Source organism: Sorex araneus, chromosome 5 (assembly GCF_027595985.1).
Source record: "Sorex araneus isolate mSorAra2 chromosome 5, mSorAra2.pri, whole genome shotgun sequence".
Lineage (NCBI taxonomy): Eukaryota > Metazoa > Chordata > Mammalia > Eulipotyphla > Soricidae > Sorex > Sorex araneus.
The window spans coordinates 23445951-23454802 of record NC_073306.1 but is presented as its reverse complement, the minus strand read 5'-3'; positions in this window follow the sequence as shown (position 1 = coordinate 23454802).

Sequence of the window (8852 nt, the reverse complement as noted above, 5' to 3'; positions counted from 1 at the left end):
GCATCCCACATGGTTCCCCGAGCACCACCAGGAGTAATTCCTGAGTGCAGAGCCAGGAGTAACCCTTGTGCATTGCCGGGTGTGACCCAAAAAAGCAATAAGGTAGCAAGAGATTGTATACAAAAAAACTACTTGCTGTGCTATCCAGACCTGATGTATTTTTTTTTTTTCAGACCTGATGTATTACTATTTTTTTTTAAACTCTCCCTGGCCCTAATTCATCAGGTTTTACAAAAGCCAGACTAGTGAGTAAAATGGGAATAGAAAAAGGAACATCTTTCTTGCTGTGCCTCTGAGGGAGGCATTTCCCTAAAATGCAACCTATCTAATAGGTTGTTCTTTTGTTGAGTAGCAGTTTCAGGGGCTTCCACTTGTTTTTCTTACTACCTCCCAGTAGTTCTTGCACAAGTCAAGAACTAAATTAATGCTTGTGCTGCTTTGACGTATGCCAGTTCCAGTGATATATTCAGGAATATTGAAAGTACCTGGATGTGAAATCACTTCAGGAGACCTGGCCCAAAGACTCCATTTATTATCTGACTCATGTAAGTGTCTTACTCTTTTTGGGGGTAGTGGGTATCAGTGTAAAACTTATGCTCTCTATCAGAGAAATTTAGAAAGGATGTGGTATTTTTCTTACTGCAGCGTGGAGTTATTTAAATAAATGGAAATAGATTCTTTGGGGAAGAACTCAGAAGAGCAAAACCCAATCTTGTTAATGACACAATTCTTGTATGTTCTTAGAACAATTCTTACCTTAGTTAATAAATCATAGTCTCTCAGAGCTACGAAAAGCATGTTTTCTGAGCCATGTCTAAAATCCCTGGTGGCCAGACCTGCCTGGCTGCCTTTCTCACACTAAGTCCAACCTTCTAAGGATCAGTTCTGCCACCTGATCCCTGCACATCCAGGCCAAAATCCCATCACAACTAGAGGGCCCTTCTTTTACATCAGCTCTGACTAAAACGACCGTGTACACTGCCAGATCCTCAAAGATGTTGATGCTTTTCCTATTTGGTGATTCCTTGTTTCGCTGCCAAGTGAGGTGTCTGTCCTCTGGGCAGCACTGCATCCTCGGGTTCTTGCACTGATCTCAGGTTCTCCTTCAGATGGCCAAGAACCACAGAGGTGGGGCCCCCAGGCCTCCTGAGCACTATGTAGGGCAGCACCCCAAAATAATAAAATGCAACCTATTCTTTTCATTTATGTGGATGTACATATCTTGTGTGTATACACTTCGTTTCATCTAAATTAAAAAATGCTTTTTTGTTTTGTTCCACACCTACTGGTCTCAGGTGCATCTCCTGACTTGGTGCTCACCAGGGCTACTCGTAGAAGTGCTCTGGGGACCATGCAGTGCCAGGAATCCTCTGGTGCACAAAGCATCTGACCTCCCCCATTGCACTACCTCCCTGGCCCCTGTCTGAATTCAGGTGTGCACAGCTTTCATGCCCACCCAGGGACACCAGCTGTTGGTTCAAGTGCACGATGCATTCGGTGGCCAAGAGCCGCCTCCCAGGCCTCCGCAGCCAAGGAATAAAGGGATGAGGGACTCATAGATAGTTGGTCAAAATGACCCATGTAATTCCAGAACTGAATAGCCTACATTCGAGGTACAGGACTACACATGAGTGTGAGTGATCATTTACAGAAGTTAAAGTATTTAAATGGAGGCAATTCTTTGGGGGGATTAACAGAAGGAGATGCTCTGTCTCTAGGGGCTATACTAAGAAATTCGCTCAAAGCTTCTGTATTGCTTTTCTCTTTCCCTTGTTGCTAGTACATGCTAAACAAGTTTACTTCTTAATAATATTTGCAATTATTTGTGTAAACACAGTAGAGATATAGATTCCAAAGCTTAGGTGTCTGGACTTGGGTGCAAAAGTCAGCTGGGCTTTTACCATAAATCCCAGACCAAGTCCTCAGGCTGGTTTTATCTTTTCCTGCCTGATGGGGTCCTGCCTCTAAGTCATCATGGCTTGCATCAGATGGTGCTTTATGCTTTCCAAACTGTCCCATTTCAATGCCGGAATAGCTTTACTTCTTGCCCTGGGTCCATCCAAGTCCCTCAGCAGGACCCACATTTTGGGGTGTTAGGAACTAGGGCAACTAAAGCCTGAGTCAAATAATTATGACAGCTGCCCAGGAGTAGATATGTTTCAGAGTCAATAAACTCCCAAATATTAGGAGCATAGCATTAACTTTTTCTATATTTAAGCAAAGAACACTGCTATAAAGTAAAATACGAGAAATAGGGGAAAGAGTTACAGGGGAAATGAATTATAGGGGAAAGAGAAAAGCAAGTAATTCACTACAGACTTTAAAAACTAGTCACCAGGTTTGATATTATAAATAACCTGATTTGGGAAATCTAGTAGCTAACAGAATGAGAGGTAGAGCACAAAGGAAAGGTTAAATATAAACTTGGGGGTCCTGGCAGCAGCAAGCCTCCAGAACCCAGTCGCCGCACACTCACAGCTGACCTTCACAGGCTCATCCCAGCCCTCCATGCATGAGAATAAATCCTCTAAAAAAAAAAAAAGCAAGCAGGACCAGTGACTGAAAACTCCAGGCTTCACATACTCACAAATAAATCTTGGGGAGCCTGGGGCTGGAGGAATAGCACAGCGGGTAGGGTGTTTACCTTGCACGTGGCTGACCCGGCTTCGATTCCCAGCATCCCAGCATCCTGAGCACCGCCAGGGGTAATTCCTGAGTGCAGAGCCAGGAGTAACCCCTGTGCATGCCGGGTGTGACCCAAAAAGAAAAAAAAATTTTTAAAAGTAATGCAGAGTTCATGCATATATACGTATATATGTATGTGTGTATAAATATATATATATATATATATAAACTCAAGAGCACTGTAAGCTTCTTGGGGAGAAAATGGGGCAATTCACTGATGAAGCCTAAAACACTTAGGGTTAATACCCAACACCTGTCTATGTAATTTGTTTTGTTTGGGGGCTATACCCAGAGGTTACTCCAGGCTTTATCCTCAGGAATGACTCCCATAGTGATCAGGACATATGCTGTGCCAGGGATCAAACAATGGTTAGTCGCTCTCTACCCAGATGTGACCCGAGCGGCCGCACATGTGCGGCCCCCTCCGTTGCTGAATGCCCATGATCCTGGAGGCCCACTAACTACTTTCGGCATCAGCAGCTTCTTGCAGAAATGCCTCTAGACTGTGAACTAAGCTACAGCCCCATGCTGCCCCGGGAGGGGAAAGGTTTTTCTCTCGGCTTTTTCTTTCCCTGGCGGTGGCGTGTGACTATCATCTTATAAGGCCCACTAAACAGAGGTATGAGCTTGCAATGATGCAATTTCTGGCATAAATTTCTCTGGACTTAGTTACTAAAATACTAGAAATCCAAAACCGCGTGGCCTCTATTGCAGCCACGCAACCTCATATGCTCTTCATTCTCAGCAATGGAAAACAAATTATCAAATGCTGCCTTTTCAGCAGGTCTGATTCTTGGGGAAAATTCCAATTAATAATAGTGAGTTTCCCAATACCTCTATGGCAAACTACAACACCCAAAAGGAGAGAGAACAAAAGGGCCGCCCTGCTGCAGAGGCAGGGTGGGGTGGTGGGAGATGGGGCTGGGGATCACTGGTGCAGGTGAATGGGCACTGGTGGAGGGATGGGTAAACGATCACTGTATGAGTTAAATGCAAACACAAAAGTTCATAAGTTTGTACATCACAGTGATTCTCTAATAAAAAATTTTACAAAACCAATGGTTAATTGGATGCAAGGCAAGAGCTTAATTAACTCCTTTACTTTCTGGTCCCTTAAAATCACAAATTACATGAATCCTGGGGTTGAGGAGATAGTACAGTGGGAAGGGTACCTGTCATGCACACAGCTGGCCCGGGGAAGCCCTGTGCATCCTCGAAACAAAAAAATCTGAATCCTTATGACAACCCATAAGGAAAGACTAATCATCCTTTTCATACAGTTGTGGAGATATAGTGACATATTAATCAGATTGCTAGTAAGTTAATAAGCCTTCTTTTCAAACCCACATTTGACTTCAAAGTCACTGCAGTTTTTTTGCCACGTGACTTCCCCAGGAGCCACAATACTCATGCTTTCTTTTTATTTCTCTAGGATCTATATGTGCCTGGTGATTAGTTGGCATTCCACATTTTCTTTCTAAAAATGGCAAATGCAGACCATGTTTGAGCCTGCTTTCATGGCTCCTTTTCATATATTTTCCACCTTAGATGCCAGCCTCTCCTTTGCCTATTTAAGTTCAATGTATCCTCTGAAATGGTCCCTCCAGTATTACTCAGCGTGGAGGATACTAGACTCATGGGGTGGAGGCTGTACTAACCTTAGTTACAGTTGGGGGTGTTTTCTGTTAGTTTGCTTGAAGAAGGTAGGTTTGGCGAGAGGGTGGGGGAAGATGAGTGGGGGTTTTTTTTTGGGGGGCACACCTGGCGGTGCTCAGGGGTCACTCCTGGCAGGGCTCGGGTGACCCTTTGGGGTGTTAGGGATTGAACCCAAGTCTCCCTAGTGCAAGGCAAATGTCTACCTACTGTAGACACAGGCTCAGGCCCCTGTGAGGTATTTTTGCTGTTTCTGGAAAGGGGTGGTAGGCCAAATACTTTCTTTGTTGTTGCTTTTTGGGTCACCCAGTGATGCACAGGGGTTATTCCTGGCTTTTGCACTCAGGAAATACTCCTGGTGGTGCTCGGGGGACTATATGGGATGCTGGGAATCGAACCCAGGTTGGCTGCATGCAAAGCAAAGGCCCTACCCATTGTACTATTGCTCCAACCCTGGCCAAATACATTTGAGGACGACTAGCATTTATCTCCCACCCCCTACCCCTCAGACCAACACCCTATTTGAATAATGCCAATCCCCACATTTTAGCTCTGTATTCCTTTGTGTCCTACATTGGTTGGGCTTATATTGATTTATTCATGGTTAGCCACTCAGGACAAAAGGGCCCCCAAACACATCACACAGTCCAAATCACATGGCTCATTGATTAACTCCTTTCCTCCAGCAGTGCTCCTCAGCCGAGAGCCATGTGGCTCTCTGTCGGCCCCCAGGATATTCAAGGGGCCACAAATGAGAAATCACATTAATGGGAGCTGGGGGGAACAGCACAAGACTGGGAGGCCAACTGGTTGGACGGAGCCACAGGAAGGAAACAAGAGTGGAGGGGCAGAGGTGAAAAGGGGTGGGAACAGTCAGAAAAAGGTTAAGAAACATGCCAGAGCCAAATAGTTTGTAATAACACTGGGTGGTTACATCAGTTCTTTCATACTTTCGAGATTGTAGTTGAAATCCTACTTCAGTTAATCTTCACTAAAATGGAAACTAAGTTTTGATAAGGCACAGTAAGCCCTTTTATTAACATGGGATAAGGATTGAAAATTCAAATAAAATCTAAGATTGTATAGTGAGTAGAGCACTTACCTTGCATGTGGCCACCTGGTTTGATCCCTGGCACCCCATATGATCTCCCAAGCCCCACTCAGTTATCCCTGAGTGTAAGGCCAGGAGTAAGCCCTGAGCATTTCTGGATATGGCCGTAAACCCAAACCTAACAAGAGTCCACTCATATCCCAGGAGACGATGCGAAGTGCTGGAGTATATACTTTACATCTGGGAGCCCCATATTTGATCCCTAGACACATATGGTCCCCCCAAATTGCTGGAAGTTACCCCTAAAGCTACCAAGCCAGGAATAGTCTTCTGAGTACCTCTGCATGTGATCCAAAAACAAAAGTTGGGTCAGTGAAATTAAGAGGTTAAGGCACTTGCCTTGTATGCTGTTGAACCTAGTTATATCTCATATGATCCTTGGAGCACCACCAAAAATGACTCCTGAGCATCGGACTGTGAGTAAGCCCTGAGAAACTACCCGTGGCCCCAAAACCAAACCAAACAAAAACAACAAAAAAGTCCACTCATAGCTCTAAGTATTATAATTCTTCAACCTCTAGTTCTATTGGAATCCCTGGGTTCTAATTCATGAACTCCAGGTTCTAACATGTTTGGTGTGGGGGTCATGAAGGAGTTTCTGGGCCAAACCAGCAGTGTTCAGAGAAACATAGGTGGTGCTAGGGATTGAACTGCATGCAAGGCAAAAGAACCCCTGTACAATCTTTCCAGCAACTATTATTTTTTCTTTTTCCTTTTTTTTTTTTTTTGCAGTTCCAGGGCTAAGATTTACTCTGACAATACCCGATTCTACATACAGATGTCCATATTATATATATATATTTTTAATTTTATTGAATCACCATGTGGAGGGTTACATAGTTCTCAGGATTATGTCAGTTATACAATACTCAAACACCCTTCCCTTCACCAGTGCCCATCTTCCATCACCAACCCCCCCAGTATACCTGCCGCCCCCTCCCACCTCCCCAGTCCCCACCCTTGTAAGTGATAAGTTTCACTTCGTTTGCGCTTTATCTCGATTACATTCCATGTTTCAACACACAACTCACTACCGTTGTTGGGGTTTCCCCAAAAAAAGAAAAAGACAGTCCTATTGCCAAGGAGGCATTTGATAGTTCTCCATTGCTAAGATTATAGAGATATTAAGTCCCGCTGTTTGTTACACATATTATATTTTTTTAAAATTATTCTTGATGCTAATGCATGTGACCGACCCAGGTTCGATTCCTCCGTCCCTCTCAGAGAGTCTGGCAAGCTACCTGTGGTGTATTCGGTATGCCAAAAACAGTAACAAGTCTCACAATGGAGACATTACTGGTGCCCACTTGAGCAAATCGATGAGCAACGGGATGACAGGGATACAGTGATTCTCGATTCTACTCTAGAAACCCAGTAGTTAGAAATCTGGGTCATACTCAGTAATTCCCATTTGGCAAACACATTCCACTTATTAAAACCCCAAATGTTGCTTTTGGAAATAGAGTTTCTATTCAGGCAGTTGCAGTTTCTACTCTCTAAATCCCAGATTCTAATATTTTGATAACTCCGGTTCCTATTCTCATGGTGGAAGATTCTAATATTGGAATACCAGGTTATATTCTTGGAATCACATACATACTACTTTTGGAACACCACGTCATGCTCTCTGAATACAAGATATTATTTATGTAAGACCTCACATTTTACTACTACAATTTAAGACTTCATTGTTGGAACCCTATTTCTCATCTTGAAACTCAAGAATCTGCTTATATGATTTCAGATACAGCCATTTGCAGCTCAAATCTGAATCTCCCAATTAAAATTCAATGTTGCATTCTCAGAAACTGAAGTTATGCTATTAAAGGCCTAGTTTTAGAAACACAGATTTTGTTATTGGGATCATACCGAAAGGTAAAGAATTGAGGCTGCGGTTTTCCTAAGAGAGTCTGGATTCCAATTACTGAGCTTAAATTAAAGTTCTTCATTTGGAATTCTGATTTCAGAATTAAGTAACTTGTATTTGGAACTGCTGATTCTATTATATAAGCCTTTCATTCTATCACTGGACATAGAGATAGTATCAAAATGATGCTTCTGTTAGAAATATAGTTTCCTCAAAGGCAGAGCTGCAGACCAATGGAACAGGGTGGAATATCCCCACACACAACCTCAAATGTATGATCATCTAATCTTTGATAAAGGAGCAAGAGATGTGAAGTGGAGCAAGGAAAGTCTCTTTAACAAATGGTGCTGGCACAACTGGACAATCACATGCAAAAAAATGGGCTTAGAACTCGACCTGACACCATGCACAAAAGTCAGATCAAAATGGATTAAAGACCTCAACATCAGACCACAAACCATAAGGTACATTGAAGACAAGGTCGGCAAAACTCTCCAGGATATTGAAGATAAAGGTATCTTCAAAGATGACACGGAACTAAGCAATCTAGTGAAAACAGAGATCAACAAATGGGACTACATTAAACTAAAAAGCTTCTGCACCGCAAAAGATACAGTGACCAGAATACAAAGACTATCTACAGAATGGGAAAGGATATTTACACAATACCCATCAGATAAGGGGTTGATATCAAGGGTATATAAAGCACTGGTTGAACTCTACAAGAAGAAAACATCCAACCCCATCAAAAAATGGGGCGAAGAAATGAACAGAAACTTTACCAAGGAAGAGATACGAATGGCCAAAAGGCACATGAAAAAGTGCTCTACATCACTAGTCGTCAGAGAGATGCAGATCAAAACAACCATGAGATACCACCTCACACCACAGAGACTAGCACACATCCAAAAGAACAAAAGCAACCGCTGTTGGAGAGGATGTGGGGAGAAAGGGACCCTTCTACACTGCTGGTGGAATGCCGGCTAGTTCAGCCCTTTTGGAAAACAGTATGGACGATTCTCAAAAAACTAGAGGTTGAGCTCCCATTTGACCCAGCAATACCACTGCTGGGAATATATCCCAGAAAAGCCAAAAAGTATAGTCGAAGTGACATATGCACGTATATGTTCACCGCAGCACTGTCTACAATAGCCAGAATCTGGAAAAAACCCGAGTGCCCTAGAACAGATGACTGGTTGAAGAAACTCTGGTACATCTATACAATGGAATACTATGCAGCTGTTAGAAAAAATGAGGTCATGACGTTTGCATATAAGTGGATCAACATGGAAAGTATCATGCTAAGTGAAATGAGTCAGAAAGAGAGAGACAGACATAGAAAGATTGCACTCATCTGTGGAATATAGAATAATAGACTATAAGACTAACGCCCAAGAATAGTAGAAATAAGTACCAGGAGAATGTTTCCATGGCTTGGAGGCTGGTCTCTCATTCTGGGTAACTCAGGGAAGGGACCACCAAGTAAAATGTGGTTGGAGGTCATGTGGGGGAAGGGTGAGGCGGGTGGAATACAGA